The following is a 10,187-nucleotide window of genomic DNA, read 5'->3' as shown; positions in this document are numbered from 1 at the left end:
GTTTCCTGTGTGTGTTTGTTGGTTCGGAGTCTGATGTAAGTCCAGCGATTGGCATTCGGTTTCCAGGTTTTCCTGTTTGCATGGAGTCTGACGTAAGTCCAGTGATTGGCAGTCGGTTTCCTGTGTGTGTTTGTTGGTTCGGAGTCTGATGTAAGTCCAGCGATTGGCATTCGGTTTCCAGGTTTTCCTGTTTGTGTGGAGTCTGACGTAAGTCCAGCGATTGGCAGTCGGTTTTCTGTGTGGGTTTTATTTGGCGTGCGTTAGCCGAGCTACGAGTGCTCTGATTCTTCTCTGGTTAGAGAAGATACGTATGCATAGGATGCGACATCCTAGCCAGCACGTTTCCCCTGTCCCTGAACTACGTCGACTCTGATGTTTGTGTGACAAACTACGTAGGACCAGGATGCGACATTCTGCCGAGTTACCTTCTTCCGTCTTTCGTCTGTGTTTCCTTCCAGTGTGTGTGCAGTTTGTGAGCAGTTTCTAGCAACCTTATCCTTTCTTTTGAGCGTGGATCCCGTCGAGTACGACGGATGCGTAGGGGTGCTAATACCTTCCCTTCGCATAACCGACTCCCGTACCCATCCATCTCTGGTCGCGAGACCATGTCTTTTCCAGGTTTACTTCGAGCGTTTCCTTTCCCTCTTTTGGGAAAAATAACGCACGTTGGCGGCTCTGTTGTTTCGTTTTCCCGTCGGTTTTTCGCGTAATGCGACAGCTTCTTATAAGCATCTCTTTCTGCCTTAGGTGCAAAACTAGGAGGTTCCTCTTCAGGAACAGGTTTCTCCAAGACATACAGCTTTTTATCATGTTTGAGGACAATCCTCAGGTTTCGGTGCCAATCCAGAAAATTTGTCCCAGACAATTTTTCCTTATCAAGGATTGATCGCAAGATGTTGTTAGAGGTGTTTGTTGTCATGGTAATCTACACAAGGATTAATGAAAATATAAGTATCATTGACATATTTAATTAGGCCTTTAATTAAATATGCTCCCACTATTTTACTCAAAACAAATGACCCTCATCATTTGATTCGGAAAATCCCGTTGGAAGATTTTCTAGTGGGTCGAGATCCATATTTCACTTCGTTCTAAGTCCGCGTAGGCGGATTACACAAAACTAGGTTATTTAGGTAGGAACTCCTTCCAGTTGTATCTCATACAATTCTCGAAAATTTCAGTTGGGTGAATAACTCCTTATTCCAATCCATCATATGGATCATTCCCAACTCTTGCTTCTAAACATATATAATAAAATTATAATTAAGTTTGACACATCGTTTTAGCAGTTGGATATTACAATTATCCCATCGCACCTTACTAATATAGAACATGCACCTCGCGTAGGCGAAACCTACATTATCCGATACTAGTCTTGATGAGTGCTAAAACTTGGAAAGCAAACATATATAATATTATCATAATTTGTTTAGTTAAGTTTGACCCATTGTTTTAGCAGTTGGATATTACAATTATCCCATCGCACATTACTAATATAGAACATGCACCTCGCGTAGGCGAAACCTACATTATCCGATACTAGTCTTGATGAGTGCTAAAACTTGAAAAGCATAAACTTAATATTTAATTTGAGGGAATTGTAATTGTTAGATCTCACCAGCTTATTTATCATATAAATCGTCTCTCACATGCATCAACATATATTCACATGCATCAACATACATAATGAAACAGTTATGGCCCCTAGCGCAATTGTTCTCCCAAGCCAATGAGAGAACCTAAGTTAACCTAATAACGATCTAAGCTTCTCCAAGCAAGATCTTCAAGGTTGTCCTCCTTTGATATTGAATTCTTCTCTTTCTTCATAACATTGTCTTCTTTTCTTTCTTCAAAACATTACATTACAGAAGAAACTCGTTTTACATACGAGGGATTGAGATGAGAAAAGAAGTTACATTAAGAGATTAAAAGGAGAGGCACAACACGCAGGTCGTATTTAAAAACCCAAAACAAAATGAAGGAAGACTAAGGCCATAACTGATCACCACAAGGCAATAATAATAAACAAATTATTATTATTAATTTTAATTCCTTTAATTACTTAAAACCAAATTAAATTTCGGTGACCGATCATACTACGTAGAGTTAGCCGGGGGTTCCGCTGCCCGGTCAACACAACTCAACTCAACTCTTGCGTAGTCACAAAACTGAAAACCCCAAGAATTTGAAATGGATATTGTTTTGCATCAACACAACTCTTGGGTAGTCACAAAACTGAAAACCCCAAGAATTTTGACCCCGTGAGTGTGACGACCGTCACAGGCATGTTACGACTGTCACAGGCATGTTACGACCGTCACAGGCATGTTACGACCGTCACGCGGCCAGAAACAGAAATGCCTAGAATTTTGGATCTGTGAGTGTGACGACCGCCACGTCCAGCTTGTTACTATCGTCACAAGCTCGTGACGAACGTCACGCGGCCAAAATAACAAAACTTTGAAACAATCAACAGACGTGTTCCAAAAGCCCTAAATTCACAACTCTTTGACGGCACAACCCTTGCGCCGTCACCAACCCTAATGCGCCAATTTCAGACCGTCAAACACACCTCGATTGTTGATTCAGTATGATTGATCAACAGGTCATTGCTTCACCATACTAATGTCGAATTCCGAAGCAAATGATCATTGATCGCTCAAAGGAAAACAACCATTTAGTGTTTGAATGAACGAAACAGAAACAGTATATCACATATATCGTGCTTTGCATTAGGATTACTTATATCATATATAAGTTTATCGGTCTCAATTGCGTAACCTATGGACGATCGATGTATCGCTGCTTCACCATATTAATGTCGGTTCCGAAGCATAGTCAACATCAATCATCCAACTCGTACACTCATGATGCCAAATTTAATTACTCGTTTAATTAATTGATTCTTTCTGTCTTTTAATCATATTAATACAGAAATTAAACAGCTATCTGAGTCATGGTTTCGTAAGTGGCTCTGATACCACTGAAGGAGAATTGCGGTCCAAAACGCAGCGGAAATTAAAATTTTCTCCTTTAGAGATCCTTACGAATGGTCATGATCAGTGATAGAATATTTACCTCTTGTGACGATTGAAACCTTTGGTGCAGATCTCTTGTGACGATCAAAACCTTTGATGCAGATCCACGGAGCGATCACGAACGTTGAACGATGACAACGTCTCTACTCAGTCCACACAAACGGATTCCTTCAATCTCAGTGCTAGCTGGTACGAATGAAGGCTTTGAGTGAGAGAGAGAGAGAGAGTGAGAAAACGAAAATAATGCAACCGCAATGAATGCTTCTGCACAAGGGTTATATTTATAAAACCACTTGTGTGGGCTTCAAGCTAAAAAGCCCACTTAAGTGTATTTTGGCCCATATCTTATAATATGCCCAAAATCACTTAAGTCCATGGTACCTTACCATATTTCGTATTCTACTCAAGTACACCGTACCTTACGATGTTCTATAATTCACTTAAGGGCACCGTACCTTATGGTATTCCTTAGTTACTCTATCTCTCATCAATTTGTCCTTTGTGTGTGACCCTGTAGGTTTTCGTGACGTTGGCAATTATATTAAATCACGCATTTAACATAATAAACAGTGAGCGATATCTAGCAACACATCACTGCTACCCAAGACACGAAAATGTCATGTGATATGACAAAACCTTCTGTGATAATACTTATGTGTATAATTACCCCTTTGCCCTTATGTCTATATTGAACACAAGGCATAGACCGTGTCATCCTTGTCCAGTTCAATATTGGGCCCATAGACATTTATCCTGTTATGCAGGATGGGCAAATTCCATCTAGGTCACTCATGTCCCTCAGTATGCTTCGTGGAGTACCCATTAACTGTCTTTATGGTTATCCAGTTACGGACAACGTTGGATCAGCAATAAAGCACTCGACTCTACATCTAGGGTCCATAGTGGTTTCAGGTCGAAGAGTGGTATACACCATTATCACCATGAGAATAACTTATGACATTTTGCATAACTTTCTATATAGTATTCTCATAGCGGGTCAATCCGGTATAAATATTACTCCTAATATTCATACCTATGTTTAAGACTTGATAACTCTTTATCCATGATCCATGAGATGTGATCATCAGTCTACAAACATAATAGTCTTAATGCTTTAATGTTATCCCACTTCACACTAAAGCTCGACTACAAATACTTTAAGAATAGTGTCCTTATGTTTAATGTGTTCTCATGATTAAGTCACACTTAATACATTAAACAGACTAGCTATTCTAGGGACTTTATTAAACAAACGTAATAAAGAAAAAGCCTTTTATTATTCGATACAAGTACCAAAAGTATTGGCCTCTAGGGCTTACACCAACAACAATATCAATAAAAAGAGAAGAACAATGGAGAAAGAAAGAGTTTATAGAACGATGAAGGAGAAGAAGAATTAAATTCTGCAGAGTTTCTCTCTGCCCACAAACTGTGGAAAACTTCTTATTCACTTTGCAACTGCAAAATACCGTGAATACAATGTTATGAATACTCTATTCACCTCTATATGAAAATAAGGGTTACTCCCTCTATTTATAGATTTAGGTTAACTTTGACCTCAAGCCAAAGCCCAAAACTATAAAAACCCAAAATTATAAAAGTCCAAAATAGCTAACACTACTTAACACACTAGATGGTTGGACACTTCTTTGCTCTGTCGAGCAACCTGCTTCGACACAAGGAATTACAATTCAACAGAATGATATCCTATCAGGATCATCTGACTCGATTTGTCATCAAGTTTTCTTCTCAACTGATATGATACATGTCTATGTCTTATAGATCCAAACACCTTCAGATGACTCAAGCTAGGCTTGCCACCAAGTCAACATTCTTCTGGCGTGATTCCTTCTAACTTCTTCGCCAGACATCTGTTCAGGATATATGTTGCAGTTGACACAACTTCTCCCCATAATTCTTTGGGTAGATGCTTGCCTTTCAACATACTTCTAACCATATTCATGGTGATTATATTCTTCCTTTCTGTGACTCTATTCTACTGTGAAGTGTAGGGTGGCACCACCTCATGCACAATCCCTTCTTTTAAACATAATGCGTCGAAGTCTTTCGACAAATATTCTCCACCACCATCAGTCCTCAGAATCTTGATCTTTCGATCATAGATTTAAACTTGGTAAATACCTCGATCATTTCACTTTTTTTCTTGATAAGGTAAGTCCATAATTTTCGACTGAAATCATCTATGAATGTAACAAAGTATTCATTACCTCCAATTGAATCCACCTAGATACCACATACATCAGAGTATATGACTTCAAGAATTGCCTTCGACCTACTTCCTGCATCCTTACTGAAGAATTTGCCTGACAGTTGGTGACATCCAACACTTGAATAGATAGATGATGGGAATTCTGGTAGAGACTAAATGCTTATATGAATGTTCTTCACATTGATTCCACTTAGTGATAAATAATATAATGATGTTAACAGACTGTTGTTGTTGTTGTGAGGTAGTTCAGTCAGATTACAATTGTTGTCAGACAAAAGTATCGTTGGCCATTCGATATGTCAAATAGTATGCAATCACAATTTCAAGCATGAGAAATCATTTGGAAGATATCTAAGGTGCCCATTAGAGCTACTCAGCTCCAAGTTCATAATACTTCCAAGGTACTTAACTTATGGCTGCTGCAATTCATTGATAGCAATACATCATCTTAAATCCAACTATGTCATTTTTGTAGATATCACAAAAAATTCCTTGAGACTTGAGCAGCCATAGAGCTCGAGAATTTGCAGAGTTTAAAGAGGAATTACTTATAAGACTCTTGAGTTTTTGCACCAAACCCAGTTTAAATTAACAACATTTTGGAGCGTTAAAGTTGATGTATGAACATGACGCAACCTTACACGTCTAGAGAGGTTAATGTATAAACATCTACAGTTATTCAGCATCTGTTCACAATTATAAAATTGGATGATTGCAAGGACAGAAGCATAGTTCTAAATATTCACAAACAACATATACGGTGTAACACATATTGACACAAAGAATAAAGAAAAGATAGACAAAAAAGCAGGTTTGCACACAAAGATAGAGCACATATATGTTTTATGTAGAACCTATACTAACAAACAAAACTCCAACACACGTGATGTATCATAGGTAACAGCAACCCAACAAAAACTTACCTCTGAGGGCTTGAAGGAATGTCTGGTAATCCAAGCAAATTAAACCTAAACATGGAAAATCATCAAACCAAAACATGGAAAATAACAAAAGAAAAGGAAACATTTTTATAAATCAACAACACATGAATATATGAAAATTAAACATTGGCGTCACAAAGTGTACAAGTTTTCTTAATATTGATCCATTTTGAATGCAGTCGGTATGAAAATCATTAGACAAGTGAACAAGACAAATGCAACAGATGCTTTTGGTATGTAATCCTGTATCTCTTATCTCTTATGCAACAGATGCTTTTGGTATGTAATCCTGTATCTCTTATCTCTTATTTCTTAACACTTACGGATCATATACATACACGTGTTTATTCATATATTGAATAGATGTTGCTAGCAGTAATAAAATAAACTAAATTTTATTACCAAGTTTATGTATAGTAAAATAGTTTTAGAACCACAGGAACAAATTTTAAGATATCACAATTCAAATCTTTAGTTTCTTGTGACATTTATATCTACTTTAATTTGAATAAGAGTTCTACCGTTAAAGGTTTGATCACTTAACAAGTTCTAGAGGAAATTCATCGTTAAAGGTTTGATCACTTAACAAGTTCCAGAGGAAATTCACAAAGAACTGATATTAACAATTACATTAATTAATGATAAATGTTGTATCTTTATGTGCCTTATTCACTTTATTACATTAATGAATCAGAATTAGAAGGACCTTTAATTTTCCAACTGTATTAAATAATAAGTTCCTAAGAAACTTTGATTGAACAATTCCACACCATGATATGTTAACTTGAATACAAGTAAAAACTGAGATATGACACATTTTTGAGTACACAAATAGTCAAAAGCTACTAACACAACTAAAATCCCAACCCAATACCCTCTATCTTGGCTTGGCTAGCTCAATATATATCTTAGCGCGAATTGCCTCCTTCACTATAATTATTGAAACGTCGTTGTCGTCTTCCGAATAATGCTCCTCACTTTAGATTTCTCTATCTGTCTTCCAAATCTAATGCAGATATCTACAATGATCTCTGCTTCCTCAAATTGTGTAAATATATGCGATTGTTGATGTGCATTTCTCTTTGGTCCAAACAAAAATGATAATAATAATAATAATAATAATAATAATAATAATAATAATAATAATAATAATAATAATAATAATAATATAGATGAAGTTTATTTAACAAAAATATTTGATTAAAAAAATAAATAGGAAAAATAAAATTGATTAAAAAATGGTGAAGGATATTAAATAAATAAAATAAAAGAATTAAAAAAAAGGAAATGGGACAAGGGGGTGTAAGAGAATATGTGCATGTATGGAAAGAAAGGACGCATGGGACCATTAGAGTCATGCTCATATGAAAACAAGGAGAAAAGAAAATTTGATGTTCTCCCTCCAAATTTCAAACATTTGAAAGAGTTCCTGCTCCGCCGCGCCGGAGCTCATCATCGGCGGCGGCGGAGCTCAAACCATGAGACTAGGCACACCAAACCCTTCCTCTCAAGCTTACGAACATGAAGAACAGCCTCACTAAACCTAATTTCTAAGCAGTCAGACGAATCGAAGAAGATGACGCAAGAACCCTAGAAATGAAAACAAAAATTAAATGCTGAAGAAAGTGAATCAAAGCCTCAAATTATAGGGCTTTGATTCCATGCGAGCTACTTTACACGGTGGCACCTCACACACAATAAACTGAAGAGTTTTAGCAACCGAAAAAGCGACAGGTAAGTGTTAGTTCTCTTCTTTCTCTCTCGTGTCTTGCTTATGCTTCTACTCTGAGGGTGTGTGAGAAAGATGCAGAGTTTTTTTTTAGTACGTTCAAACCCGAGATTATTCAACCCTCATTTTTCCTTCTGATTCCTTCCTTTTATAATGAAGCAATTAGGGTTTATGGAGCAAGAAATCAATGCAAATGGAATAGGTGAGATAGTAGATTTTCGTTCTGCAGGATTATTGGTCCAAACTTGTGTTTTGATTCTGAAAAGTGCATTGCACTTTGTACTTCTTGCTTGTGTGTTTTTGCCTGTTGTTGATTGTTATGTTTTTACCTTTACCTACTTGCCAACTGTACATTTTCCACTGTAGTAAAATGGTAATTTGTGAGTTGTGTGTGTGTGTGTGTAGTTTATTGTGGCATTTGATTGATTTGCTTTGTGGATTTTGATGCTAATTGTTTGGATTGTTTTGCTGGTGTGCTGCAGGTTTTGATGCATTGCAGGTTGCATTGATTTGGCAAGGCATTGGCAATGTGGTGATGGTTGCAGCATGTTTTTTCCCTGCAGGGATAACTGTGTATGCAATAATATGTTTGGCTTGGCCTTGCTGGATTGTTATGAGGTTGTAGGATTATGCATGGTTGAAGTGTTGCAGTTTGGATTAGCAGGTTTTATGGTCATGTGGTGCATTGCAGGCTAGGTCTGAATTTGTTAGGTTTTGTCATGGAATTGCAGGACTGGTGCATGGTTTGTTCATGTGATACCATGGCCTGTTGTAGCTTGGATTGATGGAGGTTTGGACTGTGCAGGTGTGCATTATTGTCTTGATTATTTGATGTGATGGACTGGTGAAGGAATGTTGCAGGGTGGTTTTAAAACATTGTGTTGTAGGTTTTGCCTTGGTATGGTTGGTAATGTTGTTGACTGATGTTGATGTTCATGGTAGTTTTTGCAGTATGGCATAACAAGGTTGTATGTGTTTGTTGCAATAAAAATGGTTTCTCATGAATTGCTTGTAGCTTGCTGCAGGTTGGTGTTTTCATTTCAGGATCCTTGTTTTGCAGGTCTGCTAGATGACTTTGCAAGGTTTGTTTGTTGTTGTTGTCTTGATTTCTAGTTGACTTGAATGGTATGCATGATGATTGTCAGTGGGTTATGTTTATAATTCTTATGGTTGCAGCTGACTTTGCAAGGTTTATGTTGTGTTTGACATGGCTGCAGCTGAGTTTTAGTGAGTTCCTCGAGTGCCAAGTAATGGCCCTGCTGCATTGTTGTCTTCAATTTTGTTATATGTTATTGTAGGATGTTGCTGCAGAATTATTCATGGCTTTGGTTCAGGTTAATGGTATGTTATGGTAAGCCCTTGGTCATATGGTTGGTTGCTAGCATTGTTTGACATGATGAACATGGTTGAAATCAAGGCATGACTTGCAAATGAAGAAATTATGTAAAGATTACCAAATTTAAGAACATGGAATCAACGGTGGATCATAGATGAATTATGGAAGAATGGATTAGGGTTTAGGATGCTCAAAGTTGGTTAGTTGACTTTGGTCAACTGGTTGACCAAAAATTCAATAGTTGACCAAAAGTCAACTTAGGTAGAAAAGTCAATTTTTTTTGTGTAATCTCTTTTGTATGGACATTTGTAATGAAATAAACATTTGGTGAATGAAAATGATATTTGGTATATATGAATTTGATTTTGAATTGTATAAGATGTATTGCATGGATTGAATTGAAATGAATTTGAATTGATATTGAATTGAATATGGACTTGAAATGAATGGAAACATGGACCAATGGAATGAAATTGACTTGTATGGAAATGAATTGTATGGACATCCAATGAAGATGAAATGACTTGATTGAATGGAAATCCAATGAACCAAGTGTATGACCTAACCATCTAATAACTTGAATGGGCAAGAAGGTGAATGAATAACATGATTTGAATGAACCAAAGATGACATGGAGGATAAAAATGAATGGGAATGAAGTGAAGAATTAGTGGACACATGGACAAACATGATTGAAACAAACAAGGACTAGAAATGACCAAATGAAATGATCATATGAAATGATCATGGATGGGATAAGTGGGGGTTATGATTCCATGAGAATAGGCTTTGGATCAAAAGGTACCATTAAGCAATAGATGAGCATGTAGTGACTTGAAATGAACATGATCCAACTAATTAAACTTCAAAATGAACCAAGAACCAATGGACTTGAATGAAGTTTGACCAAGCA

At 36.9% G+C, this 10,187-nt stretch overlaps 1 long non-coding RNA gene across 2 annotated transcripts; it reads left to right on the top strand.

The window, feature by feature from the left end:
- Positions 1–7,532: 7,532 nt before the first annotated feature.
- LOC127075521 (uncharacterized) lies at positions 7,533–9,624 on the top strand. Of its 2 annotated transcripts, none has more exons than XR_007786521.1 (2): positions 7,533–7,943; positions 8,421–9,624. It is a non-coding gene; the product is annotated as an uncharacterized LOC127075521 (long non-coding RNA). The 2 variants fall into 2 exon arrangements; XR_007786522.1 differs by having other exon boundaries at positions 7,533–8,140.
- The last annotated feature ends 563 nt before the right edge of the window (positions 9,625–10,187 follow it).

The sequence above is a fragment of the Lathyrus oleraceus genome, chromosome 4, assembly GCF_024323335.1.
Source record: "Lathyrus oleraceus cultivar Zhongwan6 chromosome 4, CAAS_Psat_ZW6_1.0, whole genome shotgun sequence".
Taxonomy (NCBI): domain Eukaryota; kingdom Viridiplantae; phylum Streptophyta; class Magnoliopsida; order Fabales; family Fabaceae; genus Lathyrus; species Lathyrus oleraceus.
This window is presented reverse-complemented; position numbering and strand designations above follow the sequence as displayed.